Source organism: Durio zibethinus, chromosome 11 (assembly GCF_047325235.1).
Source record: "Durio zibethinus cultivar Kanyao isolate XHJ-2024 chromosome 11, ASM4732523v1, whole genome shotgun sequence".
In the NCBI taxonomy this organism is placed as follows: domain Eukaryota; kingdom Viridiplantae; phylum Streptophyta; class Magnoliopsida; order Malvales; family Malvaceae; genus Durio; species Durio zibethinus.
Window position 1 is genome coordinate 16899586 of NC_143172.1, and position 22429 is coordinate 16922014.

Consider the following 22429-nt stretch of genomic DNA (forward strand, 5'->3'; position numbering starts at 1 on the left):
ATTCATCAATTTTTTTTATACTTCATTAGGCAAACACTTAGCCTTTGAGAGGTGTTTTAAGTTTACATTTTTATTAAGTGATTCTGTAATCAAGAAGTGAGATATCCTTTTGAATTTATGGGATTGAGAGGTTGCTACTTAGCCTAGAAAGTAGAGAGTGTAAAGTTTCTATCTTAAGCCTTAGAGAAAAAAAGATAAAATTGTATTTTCAATTCAAGATTAGTAGATTGAAGCCTTGGTGTAGACAACTAAGAAGAGAAGACGTAGGTGTTTTGTGGAGAATGACCAAATCTCTATAAATCTTTGTATTTGATTTCTTTATCCTTATCTCTTTATTTTCATTATTGATTATATATATACTTTTAGTTGTTGTCATTTACATCATATATTGATATTGATTTTTATTTTTCATTAAATTATTTTAAAATTATTATTTGGAAAGAATTTGAAGAAATCCAATTCATCTCCTCTTGGATCACCATCTTATCTAAAAGCTAACAATTGGTATAAGAGCTATAGTCTCTTTTTATAGGTTTAACCATATTGAATAAAGATCTTATGGCTTAATTTAGGTTTCAAGATGGTGAGAAAGTCCTCAAAGCTCTTATGTTTGATAAATATAAATTTTGTGAATGGAGAATGAAGATGAAGATGTTCGTAACGGCCTATGATTTTAAAGCTTGGAATGTGATAAAGGGATTAAATAAAGATCTTATGGCTTAATTTAGGTTTCAAGATGGTGAGAAAGTCCTCAAAGCTCTCATGTTTGATAAATATAAATTTTGTGAATGGAGAATGAAGATGAAGATGTTCGTAACGGCCTATGATTTTAAAGCTTGGAATGTGATAAAGGGATTAAAACTCCTTCAAATGATGCAAATTATATAAAGCAAGTGATGAATAAGGCAAAGGCTAAATGTATTCTCTATGGAGCTCTTGACTCATATAATTTAATTTGGTCTCAAATTGCTCCATTTCAAATGAAATATGGAGGAAGTTGGATGAGCTACATGAAAGATAAATTTTCTACTAAAATCATCATGTCTCATGGCTCTTAAAGATCATAAAGTAACCTCTAACTTAATTGATTCAAATTCATATGCTTTTGATGAGTTGTAAGATGTTTATAATGAACTATATGTTGAATGTGAATCAATGAAAAGAAAATATAAGAAAATGATTTCAAAATTGAATGTTGAAAATGATTTTTTGATGAATGCAAAAAATATTTTAGAAAAAAATGAAAAATTGAAAATAAATTTTGAAACCTCTCAAAGTAGAAATGAATTTTTAGAGAAAGAAAATATTGTTTTGAAAAAAAAATTTTGATGAATTAATGAATGAAAAACAAAAGTTTTTAAAGAGTTCATTAAGTACTAAAATGATTAAATGCAATTTTTGTCATTTGCATGGTCATACTAAACCTACTTATCCTATTAGAAGAAAAGTCCCATTTAGAATTAGACAAGTATGGGTTTCTAAAGGAACAAGAGACTTGGTGACTAACTCTTAAGGACTTAAAGCAATTTGGGTACCAAAAATCAAATGAGATAGTCTTTTGTAGGTGTACTAGAGCAATGAGCTACAATGTGATATTTAAGATTAAAACTCTAGACACACAATGAAGATAGGTAACCTCTAAACTTTTATGAATTTGAATTTGGTGACCTATTCTTGATGAATTTTGAGTGGTAAATTGTTATATGCTTTGTTGATATATATTGAATATACCAACTTTATTTGATATATGTGAGCTTGAATTGAGTAGGTATTTTTTTTCTTGAATCTATGATTTTAATATATTCCTCATTCTTGTTGATATTGTGTTTAATATTAATTTGCTTGAGATGTATTTTTAGAAGAATTCATGAATGCTCTAATGAATTTTTTGGATTACATACGAATGTTCTTGATATTGGGATTGCATGAATGATCTTGATATTTGGATATTATTTATAAAACTGTTATTAGTACTTGATGTGATTAATTGTGTGCTAAATTATTTTATTTTTATGCACAAACTTAGGGGGACCACTCAAGGTGTAATGATTTTGAAATTTTATGTTTTACTTTGAGAATTATTTTTGCTAGAGTCAAGCTTTAAAATATGAAATATTATTTTAGCAAGTTTTTAAATGAAAATAAATTTGAATATCTTGAATTCAATGATTTAAACCTGCTCAAATAGAGAAACTTGATTAATTTGCAATGGTTTTCATTTTTCATATTGTTATATGCAAGTTTTAAAAGATTTTAGAGCTTAAAAGATCAAATCTTATTTTTGAATATTTATAGGCACAAAAACCATTTGGACTTTTTCAAAGTGTGGTATAAAACTTTTCTAAATGGTTTAAAGAGCTCAAATGTGTGTTTAAACATATTTGCCCATCTTAATAGCCTTTTTCAAGGAAATATGGGGATTAAAAGTTGACTTTTTGATTTTTTTGTTTCTAATACCAAATGATCACTCGAACAACTTTGTTTTATCATTTGAAAACTTGTTGGAATGGTTCAAGATAGTTAAAAATGAGCTTGACTAGTTATAAGATTTATTAAGGTCTTTTTCAAGCAAAAATGAGCTTTAAAATATCAAAAATAAAAATCTTGGAAATATTAAGCTTTGAATGATTTATCCTATAGTATTTTTCATAAATATATTTGTTTGAATGATTTTGGCATGATGGAAATGATTTTGTGATTTTTATACATATTGATTTGTGATTGTTAAACATACCTATATGACCATGATGTTTAAAATTGCTCAATTTGTTTATAATGTTTTGATCTTATGGATTCTTTAAACTTGATTGTGTTGTACATAATTGTTATAACTCTTTATTTGTGATTTTAGAAATTGATGATCATCTTTTGCTTAGATCATAAATATTGATGTTTGATTATTCATTTTTTGATTTTTTTTAATAGTCTTGAAATATGCTTTAATTTTTTATCTTTATTAATTCAAGATATATTTCTTCTCGTGTTGATGAATTGTTGAACTTTATGTGCTTAAATGAAATATATTAATTCTTGGTTCATCTCTAGTCTTGCTTATATGATCATTAATTTAATTTAATCTTAATGCTTGTGGTTTAAAATGCATAAATTGTTTATCTCTTAATTGTGAAAGTTATTTTGCGAAATATGCTTATTTTTGTGCTTAAATATTTTTTTAATTTTATGAAATATTTTGGATCTTTGTGCTCAATTGATTTGTGATTTTGAATATGATGAACTACTTACTTGTAAATGATATGTGTTATTAGTTCATCTATTGTTCTTGTCAAGTGTGTTCATAAATGATAAATATGATTTTTCATGACTTGACATGGCTGTAACATGACTTAAGTAAATGAATTTCTTATGATGCTATGATAATATATAAATTATTAGAAAATTAATTTTGGATAACTTATCATTTTTAAATATTTTTATTTATTTGATTAATTTTAAAGGATAAAAAGATATATATATATATATTAATTATATATGTCCTATTGGAAAATTAATTTTGGTTAACTAATAATTTTTAAATACTCTTATTTCTTTGATAAATACCATAAAATTATTCGAAATTAATTTTATGCAATAAAAAAGATACATATTAGATTATATACGTAAATTATTAAAAAAATTAATTTTGAATACCTAATACTTTTTAAAATATTTTTATTTAGTTGATAAATACTATAAAATTAAAAATTATCCATTAGTGCAAATGTAGTACCAAAAAATAAGCTTGTATCTTATCAGAAAATTTGGGAATGTATGTGTGGTCTAGATAGTGTATTCAAGGAACTTTGTCTGGTGAATTTTCCACAATAATTAATTTTTGTTTGCTTTTAGATCATAGTAAAAAAGACATTTAGATCATAGTAAAAAAGACATTTCCATATGTGGGGTATACATAGATTTAAAATGATTAAAAAAATTAAAAGTTGAAGCTAAATTGAGAAAAAAATTATTTGACTAAGTGAAAAATTAAAAGTAAAGATAAAAGGCCTACACGATTTACAAAATATAAAAATAAATGTTATTATAACTTTACGTTTTGTAATATATGATAATTCTATTTTTTTATAGAATTATCATAGTGATTTTTGCATGAATTAAATCATTTCCCTACTTGATTTTAGCTTAATCCCTAGCAAATAGTACAAATTCACTTAAACCTATTTAAATTATCTTTTGTGTATGTAACTCAATCAAATATGGAGTTAAGTACGAAGAATGCAATGACAATTAGAGAAAAACCTCTAGGCTGAATCATAGAAAATTACGGATGCACCTCACCTTGCTAAACCATGAGCTATGATGATGTATGAAAACCTATAGAGATTATTGGTTGCTGAATGAGGGAGAAAAGAAAGGTACCAACTCATGAAATAAGCCGCTTGAAGACAATTTGGACCATTGATATAAGATGACCAAAGTTGCTGCCTTCTCCACAATGCTGTCACTTGGTCAGCATGTCATTCCTCCATCCTGAGCTGGAAAAATGTAGGAGCTGACATGGGGTTTGTAGCGTAATGATTGGCTAATATCGGAGACCCCTGGATCATCACGTTCTCAACATTTCAAAGGAAAAATTCAGTTGCTTGAAGCAGAAGAAACTACCTCCCTCATATGTGCCGAACCTGTCGCCACCGGTCCAGATTTGCTGCCCTCACCACATTGGCCCATTAAAGTGTAACCTTTGAAGGCCCTAGAAGCTTGACTCCTCACAAATTTTGAAGACACCTCATTGGGCTAGCTAAGAAAGGCTGCATGTGGGAGAATGACAACTAGAAATTCCAACTCATTTAGTTCCACGTTTGGCAGCTTCCAAAACATTCCAGGATTTCCCTTGGCTGTGTTGGCTTATTGGAAGGTTGTGATTGCTCATTTTGGACCATTGATGTGTGGAAAAATATTCTAACTATTGGCTATAAAAGGAGCTTGGAGGACTAGCCTTAGGAGATTTTTTTCTTTCCATTTTTTCTTTAGCAGTTTTTACACCTATTTGGGGTTTGATGGCATCATACTTGCTGACGATCAGCCCTTCCTTTAAGGCTTCACGTTCTTGCTTTTCTAGCTTATTTTCCAGCTCTTTTTATTTTTCTTTAGTTCACCTTTAGCTTGTTTAAATTTCCTTTAAGTTGTAAACACATTCCAAGCTTTCTTTTATTTTGATAATGCAAGTTCAGAATTTTCTTTTATTCCAGTTTCCAGTTTCCAGTTTCGGTTTACTTTATTTTTCTAGCAAGTTTTGCATGATGTTTGGGCTTTATGAAGCTTGGAAAAGATGGCTTTAAATGCTAGTGTGATGGTCACATCATGGGTTCCATAAGCTTGATCTTTGTGTGATTTTATTTTCAGCCTTTACATTAATGCTATTTAAGTTTCTGCCAGTTTTTATTACGCTATTTTATTTACTTTTGCAAGCTGTTTGTGACATGTTTTGATCTTATTTTATTGCTCTTATTTTATGTTTTTAAGTTTGTTATATGTTTGATTAAATGCGTTAGTCATATATCTATATTTCTTTCATTTTTCTTCTTGCACTTTCTGCCCAGTTTTTCCTTAGCTTCTGTTTGGTTTGGGGTTGATATTACCTTCAAGTTTTCTACTCATTTTTTGGTTTATTTGAAGTTTACGGTGTTGGTTTTCAAGTTGCATGTAGGTTTATTTAGTTTAGCTCTTAGGTTAGGTTTTTTTATATTCAGTTTGCATCACAGTTTTTAATTCCAATCTGTTCGGTGTTTGTTCATTGTTGTCTATGTAATTTTTCTTCATTTTCCAATCTACTTTAATTCTGTGATTTCAGTTTTCATGTAACCATTAGATAGTTTTACTTTTGTTAGCATTTAGCTCACTAGGTTAGTTAAAATAGGATACTGTAAAAGAAAAAAAGGGAGAAAAGCTCTGTCAAAGAAAAGGCAGGCGGAGAATGACACTGTAAAACAACAATTTCTTGATGAAGCCAATGTTTCAGACGAAGGCATCAGGAGCAGGAATAGAACTCTGAGTCAGGAAGCCATGAAAACTCTTGAAGTGGGAAAGCTACTGGGTCTGACTACAGAAGATTCTGTCATTAACAGATTGATGAGTTTAGAAGTGGTTGAAGGCGATTGGGAAGGTAACCACTAATCTCTTTTAGTATAATGCTTCGTTGGGGGTGTTATCTGTTAATAATGAAGATAATTACTTTTAATATTAGAGGATTGGGAATGAATGAAAAAATACATGCGTTGAAGAAGCTAATTTCAAAAGAAAAACCATCAATGGTTTTTGTTCAAGAAACAAAGTTATCAGATATTTCGGGCAGATTGGTTCATTAAATCTGGGGGGGGGGGGGGGGGGGGGGGGGAGGAAATGGGATCAAATACGCTTGTAGTAATGCAAATGGCCAATCGGGAGGATTACTGAACATGTGGCCAGAAGAATGTTTTCAATGCTCCTCCATTGTAGAGAAGGAAAGGTCTATATGGATCAAAGGAATTTTTTCATCACACACAGAAGTTGTTAACCTGGTCAACATATATGCTCCCAATGAGTTCAGGGAGAGAGACCTTTTTGGATGAATTAACTGATCTAATTGCCACGGATGAATGCTGGTGTCTTGCAAGGGACTTCAATGCTGTTCTAAATGATGAAGAGAGAATAGGAGTTTCTGATGTATTGAGATCATGCCACGATTTCTATGAATTTGTTCAATTCTGTGGTCTTGTGGACATTCCATTGATTGGCGGAAAGTTTACTTGGTATAGAAGGAGCAATTCTACAGTAATGAGCCGATTGGACAGATTTCTACTTTCACCAAATTGGTTGTCTTCTTATTCCTCCACAAATCGGTGGAGTCTTCAATGTTCGATCTCTGATCATGTTCGAATTTGCCTCGGTATCGATGTTACGGATTGGGGGCCAAAACCGTTCAAAGTATTCAATCATTGGATAGACGAGAAGGATTTCAGTAAGCTAGAGGAAGGTAAATGGAGTAGCTACAAGGTTGAAGGATTTGCTGGTTTTCAGCTGCATCAAAAGCTAAAACTTTTGAAGAGTGATATAAGGTAGTGGTAAGGCTATAAACAAGAGAGAATTGCATGTGAAATCTCAGAAAAAGAAGAAGAAATTACCAACTTGGAGAAACCCATGAAGATCACCCCTATGAGGCAGTGATTGGCTCTTTGGTAAGCTCCAAAAGAAAGGAGCTATGGAAGCTGCAAAGCATTGAAGAAAAAACATGGAGACAAAAAGCTAGGGTCAAATGGGAGAAATATGGGGATAGGAATACAAAATTCTTCCATTGTTTGGCAAACAGTCGATGGAGGAACAACTTTCTGGGGCATATATCTTTCAGAGGTAAGCAGCTTGATAACCCAAGAGAAATTAAACGAGTAGTTGAAATGCACTTCAGAGAACTGTTTGCTAAAGGTTCCAAAAACACTTGTGCCTTCCCCAACCTAGAAGTGAATATGTTGTCTAACCAGCAGGTCCAAAAACTTGAAGCACCTTTTGCAGAACAGGAGGTCTGGGAGGTTGTTAGAAACTACAATGGTGATAAAGCCCCGGGTCCGGATGGGTTCAATTTTAACTTCATTAAGAAAATGTGGCCAATTCTAAAAAAATGAAGTTACGGATTTCCTGCTTGAGTTTCACATTAATGGGAAGATCCCGAAGTCATCAATTGCTTATTCATCGCCCTGATCGCTAAGAAGCAATGTGTTGAAACAATAAATGATTTTCAGCCCATTTCTCTCATAGGTAGTATTTACAAAATTATTGTTAAGACACTTGCAATAGGTTGAAGCAAGTTACGGGAACTCTTATCCATTCATCCCAATCGGCATTCGTGGAAGGCAGACAAATAATGGATTGCATTTTAATTGCCAATGAAGTTATTGATTCAATAAAGAAAGGAACAGAGGGTGGTTTGGTCTTTAAATTGGACTTGAAAAAGTTTTTAATAGTGTAGATTGGAATTTTTTGCTCTCCATTATGAAACAGATGGGTTTCGGTGGCAGATGGATTAATTGGATAATGGGCTGTATTTCTTCAGCATTTATCTCAATTCTCATTAATGGCTCCCCAACCAATTCAATTGTGATGAAAAGTGGTCCTCGGCGAGGAGATCCTTTATCATAATTCTTATTTTTGTTAGTTGAGGAAGGCTTGAGCTCGCTCTTGCGCAAAGCAGTCTTTTTAGGCCTTTTTCAAGGTATTAAAGTTTGGTGCGGATGATCTCCCATCTGCAATTCGTAGATGATACTATTATTTTTTATCAGCCCGTAGAAGAACAATTGTTAATGATCAAGAAGATTCTGCGAAATTTTCAGCTTTTCGTTGGACTAAAAGTGAACTTAAAAAAAGCGCTTTTCTAGGAATCAAGATTGAATAGCAAATTCTTACCCAAAAAAAAAAGATTGAATAGCAAATTATATAATTGTGGGCATCTAATATTCACTGCCAGGTGGACACCTTACCAACTAGATATCTCGGTATTCCTTTGGGAGCTAACCCAATACTACTCTCAACCTGGCGGCCTATTATTGATTCATTCAAGACCAAACCAAACATCAGAAAATTCAAGTTTCTATCTCCTGCTGGTAGGATCACTTTGATGAAATATGTCTGGCCAACCTACCTATATATTACATGTCACTGTTTACAGTGCCAAAATGTGTGGGAGCTGAAATCGAGAAACTTCAACGGCAATTTTTCTGGGGTGACCATGAAGACAAACGAAAGCCAAGACTAGTGGATTGGAGCACAATTTGAAAGGGAAGAAGGCGGGAGGCTTGGCTATCATCAATGTCACCCAGTGTAATAAGGCGCTGTTATTGAAATGGCCGTAGAGATTCTGCAGAGAATCGGATTCTTTGTGGAGACTAGTTATTTGTGAAAAGTATAATTTCTCTGCTTTTTTGTGGCCTGATCCATGTCCTCGTAATACTCTCTGTCGGATTTGGAGTGACATCCAAAAGAATTGGTACACAGATTCGCTTGCTAATTTTATCAATTCTAGTTTCTCTTTTTGTGCAGGCGATGGTTTGAAAATAAGATTCTGGACTGATAAGTGGATCGATAATCTAATTCTCCAACAATCTTTTGGTAGAATTTATGTTCTGTCTATCAACAAGAATGGCTTGATAAAAGACTATGGGTTTTGGGATGGTTCCAAGTGGGTCTGGCAGATTGAATTAAGGCGTGAGCTGTTCGATTGGGAAATTGATCAATGGAAGCAGTTTATGGAGGTTTTAAACTCTACCACGATTTCTCCCTACGCCACTAACAAATTAATTTGGGTTCATTCACCAAACGGTTTGTTCACTCCTCGGTCATATAGGCAAACGCTTGAAAAAAATTCAAACTCAGAAATGCATCTAGAAAATTACATTTGGAAGGGAATAGCACCCCCAAAAGTTGAAATCTTCTGCTGGAAGGCGATGAAAGGGACACTGCCAATGCGTGATGTACTTCATAAGAGAGGTTGCAGTGGTATCTCTAGCAACAAATGTGTGTTTTGCAACAATGTGGAAGCTGTTGATCATCTTTTTCTCACATGCTATTCATCATGGCAGTTACGGAACAAATGCTTTCAACAGTGGAATATTTGTTAGGTTACTACTAACTCGTTCAGTCTGGCGTTTCAATCCTGGTGTTTGGCTCCTGTAATGAGGGATCAGAAAGCAATTTGGGACAGTCATTTTTTTGCAGTAACATAGTCTATTTGGTTAGCCAGAAACGAGAAAATTTTTAACCATAAAACTCTCTCTCATGACCAGATTTTTTATTTAATTTGTATTAAAGCTGGTTGGTGGCTAAAATTTAAATATCCTTCAATAATTGCTGACTCATTAAACTCGCTGGTATCCATGCAAGAGCTTCGCATCCCAGGTGCCAACAAACTTCCTCGACAGCATGTTTCATGGCTTCCTCCTCTGTTTGGGTGCTGGAAGCTTAATGTGGACGGATCAGCTGGAAAGCCTGGGCCGGCCGGCGTTGGGGGTGTGCTTCGAGACTGGTCTGGGAAGGTAATCTTCATATTCTCAAAGCATATCGGTTTAGCAGACTCAAATTTGGCAGAACTCTTGGCTAATGTTGAGGGTATATCGATCAGTGTTGAAGCAAAACCATATCCGTTGTCAGTTATAACTGTCGAAAGTGATTGAATCATTGCAACATCATAGCTTAAGAAAATCAGTGAAAGCCCTTGGCGATACAATGCAATTATCAATAGATTTCTCAATCTTCAAGCATGTATTGAAAAATTTTCTTTTGTCTACAATTTCAGGGAAGCAAACAGTTTTGCGGATTCCCTAGTTAAGTAAGGTGTGTTATGAGAACATGACTTGATTGCTTGGCTATAGTTTGTATTCAGCTTCTTCTTAATAAAATTGTGATTCATTTTTTTTTTTTTTAAATAGGATAGTCTGCAAGTTCAAGTTTAGTTCGCTATTTTAGTTGTTGTTATCCAGTTTTTCAAGATGCTTTATATGTTTTTGTTTTATTTTCAAATCTACTTTAAGCCTATAAACCCCGTTTTTACTATTCCTTTAGGTTAATCATACTTTCATAGCATTTTAGGTCATAAGTTGCATGTAGTTTGCATTTCTTGTTTGGTTTTTACCTTATATTTTTCTTTCATTTTTGCTTGTGATTTCCTAGGTTAGCTGTTGCATTTTAAGTCTATTTCACATTTATATAGAATTTTTTTTTTACATTAATTTACATTTCATGCATGTTAAGGTGATAAATAGTCATATAGGTTATGTAAGAGTTTAGGTTAGTTTACTTGTAAGTTTAATTTTCTGTTTTTATTTTAATTTTTTGCATTTAAATTGTTAAGTTCCATATTTAATTTCCTGATTATATGTGTTTAAGTTATCTTTCATGCCTTGCTAATTTTTTCTTAAAAGTTTAAATTTTATATTTTTAGAAACTTTCTATTTTTAGCGTATTCTATTTTTAGTAAGTTTAGTCTTTAGGTAGTTACTCTTTCCATAATTTGTGATAATTAGTTTGTAATTATTTGGCTATTTTAATTTGACATAGGCTAATTAGAAAACCAAAAAATTTTGGTTGTCTATATATATTGTAGGTGTAAAAATGGTACATAGCCTTAAGTCTAGCACCTAATCTCTGTGAAAATGATATTTAATATTACCTACTTTATTACTTGTGCGGCTCGTATATTTACAATTGTAATCTATCAATACATCAAATAAAGAATAAAAGTTAAATATGAATGATCTACCGTAAACACCTACAAAAGAAAAAAAAAAAAGAATCAGAGTTAAAGATAAATAAAAACACCTATAAAAGAAAAAAAATACTTAGATGATTTACACTTTGCAATACAGTAAGAAGAAAAGGTGCAAGCAAAGGTGGAGAACTAACCTCCAAATAAAATTTATGTTAAAGAATGTGTTATTTTTAAAAGATATATATATATATATATATAAATTATTAAGAGATTAAATTTAATCTTTTTTAATAATAAAAAATTATTTTGAAATCTATTAAGATAAAACTAAATTTGATATTTTTAAATTTAAAAAGATATACATCTAAATTATTAAAAAAATTAATTTTAAAAAATAAAAGATATATATTTAAATTATATATATCTAAATTATTAGAAACAAATTTTGAATAACTAATAATTTTTAAATATTTTCATTTATTTGATAAATACCATAAAATTACTAGAAAATTAATTTTGGAAGATAAAAAGATATATATATATATATATTTAAATTATATATATGTAAATTATTAGAAAATTAATTTTGAATAACTAATAAATTTTAAATATTTTTATTTATTTGATTAATTTTAAAAGATAAAAGTTATATATATTTAAATTATATATATGAATTATTAGAAATTAATTGCTATTATATTATTTTCAAAATTTTAATTTTAAAAAACATATCTCTCTATATTGATTTGGTTTGTTATTATAATTTAAATAATTTTGATATTTAAATAAATTTAAGATTATTCAATTATAATTAAAGAAAAAGTTATACTCTTTAAAAATCTATCTTATGTGTCATCTAAAAAAATTATTCACATAGACATCCATATGACAAAACCTTATCAAATATTTATGTATGTTGTAATATAATGTTTATATGAGATTTTTAATTACACAAACAAGATCAAAAGATTGACACATGTCCAATTTCTTTTTTTAATTTGAGAAATCTAAAAACTTTCATTATACTTTCTCTTTTATTACTTGGACTTGTCAAATTCATGGTTAGTGAAGTTTTAATTTGAGAAAAATCTATTTTTATACTTTCCCCTTTTTATTTTTTCTCGTACCAATCTTTGCCTTGAGTATTGAGTGCAAATGTTGAAAAAACTTTTAGCCTTTGCCTTTCATCACTCTCTTTCCCCTTCTTGTGATTTCAGAGTTTTTACCTTTTAGCTCGGAGCTCAGTACTAACACTTGATGCACCAAGTAAAGGTCAAAATTCCATCATTGGTTGAGCTAAAATACCATGCCACCTAGAAAGAGAGCTTTTGAGGAAAAAAAACTAGTTGGCCAAGCTAAAACTAAAACCTAAACTAGCCAACCTATAGATCGACCCATAAATCAACTTGTGCCTGCACTGGCAGACCCTATAATGGAGCAATTCCAAGTTTTAAACCAATAATTGCAGTCACTCAAAAAGATGATCCTTAACTTTACACCTCCATAAACTTTCAAAATACCTAACCTAGTTACTTATAGAAGACTATCAACTGAAAGGCAGTCGAGCTATGATGACATTAAAGCCTCATCAACCTCACGTAAAGAGGAACCCACTACTTCAATTCCCAATTACCATACTCACGCCTCAACACAAGCGATCACCCAAAAATCTAAGTAGACCAACCTAGAGCCTTATTTGAACAGAGACTTGGAAGCTAGAATACGAGCCATGGAAAAGAAGTTGAAAGGAAAGATTATTCCATTTGAGGATGAGCTCAAATTTTTTGAGACCTCTTTTTTTACCGAGGAGATTGATAAACCATGCCCTTAAAATGGTTTAAAATGCTGACCTTGGAGACTTATGATGATACTGTTGGCCCTTTTGATTAGTTAGAGTTTTATTGAACTAACATGATAATGCTAGAGGCAAATAAATCTCTTATGTATTGTTATAATGTATCGGTCTAGAGACTCAATCACTGGATGTAAGAATTTAAGATCATAAAAAATATGAGAAAAACACGTGGAATGACCACCAATCTTTTTTAAAGTATGATTGACCACACAAAAATTTTATCTTTTTAATAAAAAAATAAAATAGGTTTAATGTTTATAAAAAAATAATTTTGGTTTATGAAAATAGGATTAGATTCAGGAGTTGATTAGCATGGATAAGGATTATACCTCTATAGAACTGATAAAATTGGTACAAATTAATTATGTGCTATTTAAAATTTTGGACAAAATATTTTTTTATGAAATTTAATTATAACTTCTTTCATTTTTAAGAAATAAAATTATTTAAAAATCTTTACTTAGAAATGTTGTAAAAATCTTTAAATTAAAAAATACCTTAACATTCTTCGATATAAAGGCATAATTCGAAGATAATCATTTCCATCTAAGAATTACCACAACATTTTTTTAAAAATAAAAATAATATTTTTTGAATATGATAATTATTAATGACTCTTCAACATTTAGGCAGAATATTAAAAATTATATTTTATGAAATATTTTTTAATTAATTAATTTATTTTTTAAATCAATTTTTTGGAAGAAGCTTTTTATGTAATAAAAATGAAAAAAAAAAGAAGCTATAGTAAACCATAAGCAACAATAATTAAAATAAATGCATATGCATAATGAGCGCAAGAAAATGAATATATGCAAATGTGTCTTAAGTGATAGAGAGATGTAAATTTAAAATCAAGACTTTAAATATAAAAAGACCACCTTTGACTGTCTAACTTCTAAATAGAGTTTGGGTGTGACTTTTTATATTTAAAATCTTATTTTATTATTTTTTATTCTTTATTTAATTATATTATTTTAAATTATAAAATTATATAAAAATTTTTAATGAAATAAAATTTCCTAAATACCCCATTATGTAGGGAGCATTCAAAAATAAATTATTTCATAAGAGGCTTTCATATAAATCCTTGAATTTTGTGATAGTTTCAAGTTTTTGAGTGAATTAAGGTTTTGGACTTCACCAAAGGTTTAGAGTTTCACATAAGATTTAAGGTTTCATTTAAGGGTTTAGGATTTCATTTTAGATTTTTACATTAGGGTTTAGGGTTTCTCCATTATGGTTTCAGGTTTCATTTAAAGGTTTCGAGTCTCATTTTAAGATTTTAATTTTAGGGTTTTATTTTAGGTTTTTAGTAACTTATGAACCTCTCTAAAGATCTCTAACATCAAGGCAGATTTTTAGAGCAAACTTATTTTTTATAATTTTCATAAATTAATATTGATATTCTTTATACATTATCCCTTTCATTAAAATCCTATTATTATTACTATTTATTTATCTTTTATTATTTTTTATTTTTAATATTTAATGATTCCTCAATATCAAGGTGGAATTATTGTTATTATTTTTAACATGATTCTTTTTATTCTCTCAAACTTCTAGGTAAGGATTTAAGACAATTACTTCTTTTTATTATTTTCTATTATTATACTTTAAGAGATTAAAAAAATACAAACGTCATCTAAAATGCATGAATATAATTAAAGATAATATAAGCATGTTAATTAGTAGGCTAATTTATGTACAAAATTATTAAACAATCAATATTAAATTAAATAGTCATGTTTTAGTAAAGCAATAATAACATATAATAATAACAATGATAATGCAAAAAGCTATTCAAACACTCATATAATTTAAGTATTTTTTTTTATTAATATTTCTATTTTTTATTATTTATTGTTTCTCTTTATTTATTTATATCCTGGAAAACCTTTTTAACCATCTTTAACTTACATTTTAATTCTATGACATAAATGGGAAACAAAAACAAAGTAAAACAAATAGCCCTTTTAAAAAAACTCAAAAAATAATCTGACAGCCAACCTAGACCATACCCCATTACCGTCCCCACCATCTTCCATATGAAAACCCTTTTCTTTTTCTCTTTACACCATTTGAAGTTTTAAGCTTTAAAGAACAGGTTAAACGCAGAACAATGGAACTTTTGTCTCATAGGTACAGATTCCACATGAGGAAAAGAAGAGGAAAAGAAAACAACTTCCACGCAAGCCACGTAAATAGTAGACATGCCCAAGGACGTCCAATTTTCTAACTATTCATCCCTTTTTTAAGTCGTCAAAACGAGAAAACATACTCAAATAATGCATCAAATTTCCATAACGGCAAGGAACAAGACTATTTTTTTTTTTTTTGTGGAAAAAGAACGAAGAAAGCCATGCAGGAAAAAAGAGCTATGAAGTTCCTATATGCAGCAACCAACTTAAGAACAATAATAACATGCTCAAGGGAAATTAAAAAAAAAAAAATAAAGGCAAGAAGCCAGCTACCTCTCGTCCCTCCTGCCATTTTCTCCTTTTGTTTTGCCTTTTTCAGTTTCTGGTTTTCATTTTCAACGCTGCTTGTTCTTTTTCTCGCCTTCTTTGCTGTTCAGTTTACTCTTTTTTTCAGTGTTTTGCGTTTTCTGGTTTGCCTTCTTCCTCCTGATTGGCTTTTTTGGTTCTTTTCTCTTTCTTTTTCCCGCTTGTTTCCTTGCCCGTTTTTCTGCTTTCTTCCTCTTCTTCCTTCCTTATGATTTTCTGCTTCATGTTTTTGGTTTTTATGTCTCAGTTTTTCTTCTCGTTTACTACTTCTTTTTGGTCTCTGTTTTTGGCCCTTGCTGATGAATGCCTCTATTTCGTTTCTTCCTTGTCTTCTCTTTTTCTTTTTTTGTTTTCTTTGCTGCGTGCGTGCTTCTCCGCCTCCTTTCTAGATGCCCAATTATTTTGGTCTTTCTCCATTTGCTCTTCTCTGTTGCTCACGTCCTTTTCATCTCTTGCTGCCTTCTAGTTTTTCTTTTTGTTACCCATTTCAGTTTATTTTTTGCCTTTTGTTTTCTACTGCTTCGTGTAGTTTTTGGTAGTTTTTTTTTTCAGTTTTTCTGCTTTCACGTTCCAGCCCATGCAATCTTCAGTTTGCCGCCTCCTCTCTTGCATGCGTGGGTCCTTCCTATTTTTTTGCATGTGGCTTCAAGCCATTTTCATTTTAGTTGTTTTTTTTTTTTTTTTTTAAATGCCAAATCTTCTCCTATGACTGAATGGGCCTATTTATTTGTGGTCATATATTGGGCCTTTTTCACTTTATTTTATTTTTATTTTTGGGCCTTGAAATTTTTATTGTTTGGGCCTAAAATTGTATCATTTGGGCTTTTTAATTTAATTTTGGGCCAATTCTATTTCTTTTTATTTTTAAATTTTATTTCTTTTTTATTATTTATTATTTCTATTACTATTTACTATTATATTTTTATTTTTATTTGGCTTTTTTATATTTTTTATTTATTTGGATTTTCATTTAATGGCCAACAATGAATCATTAATGAGCTTTAAAAAAAAATCATTGATCGAACCTTTATCGGGGCCCATATCAAACCATTCAAGAATAGGCCGGGCAATAAGCTTGAAAAATGATGATTGAGGCTAAATTACAAAAACAAACCTAAATTAAAACAATAAAATATTTCAAATAAAATTAGGTGTCTATATGTGTAAAAGACTAGCTACCACACTTAAAGGAGGTAACTCGATACTAGTATTGTAGTTTAAAGTTGAGGTCCATCACAACTTTCAAATAGCTCAATCATGCTTTCTTGTCCTGATTTGTGAGTAACAGAGGAATGAAAAAGACTATTCTGAGCTTGATGTCAATCTATCAATGCAGAAATGAGTCTTTAAAAGACTACGTAATGCATTTTAAAGCAAAAGCCCTTTTAGTGAAAGATTAAGAGCATATTGCTATAGTTGTCGTGTTGACCAGTGGATTTAGTGATAGAAAGTATCACCTATAGCTTACATTTTCCTTAGAATTGCCAAAGACATTAGTCGACGTGGTACTTGTCGGCAAAAAATATATCATTGTTGAAGCAATAATGAAAACCGAAGTGAAAAAGTCTTACCTCTTCATCAACGGTTGAGGTAAAGCGGCTTATCCCTTTTCTTCGACCCGAAAAAAAAAATAAATCTATGATTCTCTCCTAAAAGGGAGATGATCGGGATACTCTAAGGTCAAGAGCTCGAGTAGACAGAAGAACTACACAACATTGAATACCTCTGTGGAAAGGATTGTTATGCATATAGAAAAGGATCCCAACCTTAGATGACCAAAACCACTAAAGCAAGATACAAGAAGAGATCTGATAAAAAATGCACTTTCCACCGAGACATCGACTATAACAAAAAAGATCACGTTGACTTAAAGAATGAAATAAAGAGTCTAATTAGAAGAGGTCGATTATGTAGATTTATGGATCGAGTAAGATAAGTTCAACGCAAGTTGGATTATAAAAGGGGCAACCACAGAGAAAAGGTAAGAAAAAATAAAAAGAATAGACAAGAAGGAAACTGAGGAGGTGGAACCAAAGGAACAAGCAAAAAAAAGATACATATTGAGCTATAGATAGTAGGCCTATTACGGACATCATCAATGTGATACCTGGTGAGAGCTCTACTTCGACCAAAAGTAAGTTTGATCAAAGGATGGTTATGGCCATTGGGACCTAGGCTAAGAAAGAGAAAAACTAGAAAGACAAGCCAATCTCTTTTAGCTCAAAAGATTTAGAAGTGATCCAATTCTCACATAATGATGCGATTGTGGTTACTGTCTAATGTAAAACCATGTGGTGAGAATGATCTTATTTGATAGCGAGAGCGCAACTGATGTGTTGTATTATACCACTATAATGAATATGAGCATAAAGGAAAAAATGTTGAAGCCATTCACTACCATTTTGATTGGTTTTGGAAATAAACAAGTGCCAGTAAAAGAAACTATTAAGCTGCCAATCACATTGGGCACTGAGTCGACGAACATCACCTCAGTCATTGAATTTTATGGTTGTGGATGTTCTCTTTGCATTCAACATGATCCTAAGCCAACCTAACTAGTCTGTTATGAGCTTGATTGGGCCAGCTCTTAATCTGAAAATTAAGTTTCTAACCCCAAATAGAGTTGGAGAGGTCAGAGAAGACAAGTCATGGGTACAACAATATTATATGAAAATGATGAAAGAAATGATTGAGAAGTAGACTGATAGTTTGGTTAAAGAAAAATCAGAGAATACAGATGTGATTGGGTGAAAATCTGAGAAGTTAAAGAAGCAAAGCAAGATAGCCTTAGAAACAATCTCAACCTAATCGAGTAAAAAAAAATTATTGATCAAAGACCAGAGATTGATGACAACTGATCAGAACTGACCGAGGACCTTATCTCTGTATCATTTTAGAAAAACAATCCAAAAAACTATATGTAAATTAGAGCAAAGCTCGACTACGAAGAGTAACTAATTTAGCTCTTAAAAGACAATACCAACCTATTTGCTTGGACCCAATCTAATATGTTTGAGATAAATTTGAAGGTAATGGTCCATAGGCTACACACAGACCTAAACATGAAACCAATTTAGCAAAGAAGAGAACCTTTACCCCAGAGAGGTAAAAGGTAATAGAGGAAAAGATCAACAAATTGCTAAAAACAAGCTTTATTAAGAAGACCCACTACCCTGACTAGATTGCCAATATAGTAATGGTAAAAAAGCACAGTAAAAAATAAAGAATGTGCGTGGACTTTACTAACCTCAATAGACCTTGTCCAAAAGACAATTTTCCTCTACCTAGCATAAATCAACTAAAGGATGCAATTTTGAACATAGCCTGTTCAGCTTTATGTACTCTTATTCTAGTTATAATCATATCAAAATGTTAAAAGAAGATGAGAAAAAATAGCCTTTATAACTAAAAAAGGCTTATACTACTATAAGGTCATGCCTTTTGGTTTAAAAAAGTAAGAATAACTTACCAAAGATTGGTCAACAAAGTCTTTAAGGATCAAATCAGTTGAAATATGAAAATATATGTAGATGACATGATTGTGAAGAGTAAGAGCTTGGAAAAGCACCTGAAAGATCTATAGGAAACCTTTAACACTCTTAGAAGGTATAACATAAGGCTTAATCCGAGTAAATTTGCCTTTGGGGTCATGTCAGGAAAGTTTCATGGTTACATAACCAACAAAAGGGGCATAGAGGCAAACCCTGAAAAGGTTTAGAGTATCCTTGACATAAAAGGACTAATTTTACTAAATGAGGTGCAAAGGCTAATTAGTATAATAGTAGCCTTGAGCATATTTATGTCTAGCTTGGCAGATCAGTGCTTGCCATTATTCAAAATCTTTAAAAATATCACAAAATTTAGATGGACACCTCAGTGTTAAAAAGCATTTAAAAAGCTCAAAGAGTTCATTTCCTCTTTTCTTATTCTTTTTAAGCTGAGGCTTGACAAAATCCTATGTTTGTATATTGCTACAATCGACCAAGTAATTAGTTTGGTACTGGTCAAAGAAAAAGAAGGGAGATATAGGTTGGTATATTTTGTCAGCAAGGTTCTTATATGGTCTAAAATGAACTACAACTGTCATAACGTCTAAGTTGGAAGAACCTACCTATTAGACACAAAAACTATGAAGCCACCACTAATCTTTTTTACCTAGATATAATTGGCCACCTATGTGAATCTATCCTTTTTAAGCTTGTCTTAAGTGTAAACTAAAAGTCCCTAAAAAGAATAAGTTTTGATCTACATAATCAGAACTAAGGTTTAGGAGTCAGTTACTTGCAGGAAAGTATTAGCACCATTTTATGCCCAAAATTGGTACCACATTAATTATGTGTTATCTTACTTAAGCCTTAATCAAAGATGATTTTTATCATGCAAATAAATTAATTCCAATCCTTTTATTTATTTACAAAATATGGTGATACAAAACTTCTATCAAAATATCAAGCAATCATGTAATAATGCAATAAATGTTAAATCATACAATGCAAAAATTATCATGCAAATATAATACTATAAAATTATATCATGCAGTCATATCATAAAAATCATTCATGTAATTACACATAATTATGCAATAATAATAATCACATAAATATATATAATGTCATGCAAATATATTATAATATAAACTACCATGCAACAACATAAATTATCATGCAAATATATAATCATGGAATCAAATATAAGCACACAAATATAATCATGTAATTATGCACACAATATAGAAACATGCAATCAATTATCATTCATATATAATATTAATCATACGGTAACATATAATATCATATTATACAAGAAATATAAAATCATGCAATAATAATAAATAAATAAATAACGTCTAAATAAATATATTAATAATCATACAATCACACAACCAAATAAATTAATAATAATGTAATTAAATATATAATCATCCAATTAAACAATGTAAAGCATGCAATTAAATATCTAATCATTTAATTGACAATGTAAAACATGCAAATAAATATATAATCATGCAATTAATAATATAAATCATGCAAATAAATATATAATCATACAATTAGTAATATAAATCATACAATTAAATATATATAATCACGCAATTAACAATATAAATCATGAATATAAATATAAATATATAATAATGCAATTAACAATATAAATCATGCAGTAAAATATACAATTATGCAATTAACAATATAAATCATGCAATCAAATATATAATTATGTAATTAAATGTATAATCATGCAATTAACAATATAAATCATACAATTAAATATATAATCATATAATCACACAAATAAATAAATTAATAATCATGCAATTAGACATGCAATTAAATATATAATCATGCAAATAATAATACTAATAATCATGCAAATAAACATGCAATTAAATATATAATAATAATCATGCAATCACACAAATAAATAAATTGATAATTAGACAAATAAATTAATAATCATGCAAACATATTAATAGTCATGCAAATATATTAATAAATTACACAAATATATTAATCATGTAAATAAAATATTAGGCAAATAAATTATCATGCAAATATAATATTAGTCATGTCATGCAAAAATAAATATCATGTAATAAATATAAAAATAAAAGTAAACAATTAAATATTATAAAAGTTATGCAAAAAAAAAAAATGAAGGCAAATATTACCTCAATTGATCACGGGTTCTAACAAATTTTCACCTTTCAAAAACTGATGTTTCCTATTATAAATCTTAATCTTTCTTTTAAAAACTAGATCTTCTTGCAGTTTTTTTTTGCTTAATTGCTTCTTCTTTATTAATTTAAAACTTTGCACAGGTTTTCTCTCTCTTCAATGACCTCTGTTTGATCTTAAAATCAATTGCTATTAGGCCCCCCATTTTGATCTTAGATTCAAGGTCTTTATGTAGGCATTGAATTCCTTTTGATTTGGTAGAAATTAATTCAACTGAATCTAGGATTTCTCTCTAAATTTTATTCTCTGTGCAATCTTCCCTTTTTTAATAGATTAAGCCTCAAGTTTTTCCAAAAGTATTCAACCATTAAAGTTGAAATTTGAGATAGAATACAAGAGCTGAATGGAATATAAGATTTTCCATGCAAAATGCCATATTTTTCTTTTTTTTTTATTATTATTTACTCTTTTTATATTTTTTTACCAATTGACTTTGACTTTTTTGACAAAAAAATTAAACGAAAAATTAAACTAAAAAATTAAAATACAAATAAAATTTAGGGCCTAATTTTTCAAAATTCAAAATTTTGATTAAACCCAATTGCACAATCAAAATAAAAAATCGAAGCTCAATGAATTTAAAAAAAATCCCCGAATAAAATAGGGTGTCTACTGTTGCCCCTTTTTATGCATTTTTGTGAAATAGAAATTGTACAAAGACAAAAGACATCCATTTTATTTAGGTTAAGAAAAACCAAAAAAGAAAATTACAAGCGCTCCTCCTTAGAGGTTTGAAACCTTTTTTTTTTTTTTTGAAAAATGCTCCCCCACAACCGAAGCTTTGAAATATTTGAAAAATAAAATGAGATTATTTTTACCTTCGAAAAAGTTCATCCTTGATAGAGGTATTCAAATTTTAAAAAATCTTACCTTGAGTTTCTGCTTTCATCTGAATCATCATTGATTACCTTCTAATATCTCTTTTCAAAATTATTTTCTCATCTAGTTTTTCTTTCATGCTTTCCAAACATATGCAATGAATGTATGCAATGAATGAAAAGATTTTTTACAAGTCTCAAATTCAATTTCAAGATTCAAACTTTAATTTTTCTTCCTTTCAAACGTGCATTATGTATGGGATGAATATGATGAACATAATGTATGTATATAAGGAATGCATGAGCCAAAGCCTTTTCAAAATTTCATC

At 30.0% G+C, this 22429-nt stretch overlaps 1 long non-coding RNA gene across 1 annotated transcript; it reads right to left on the minus strand.

The window, feature by feature from the left end:
* Window positions 1–9732: 9732 nt before the first annotated feature.
* Window positions 9733–16432, minus strand: LOC149516157 (uncharacterized). Its single transcript, XR_016346415.1, has 2 exons — window positions 15515–16432; window positions 9733–10134 (listed from the first exon to the last, which is right to left on the minus strand). It is a non-coding gene; the product is annotated as an uncharacterized LOC149516157 (long non-coding RNA).
* Window positions 16433–22429: the final 5997 nt, after the last annotated feature.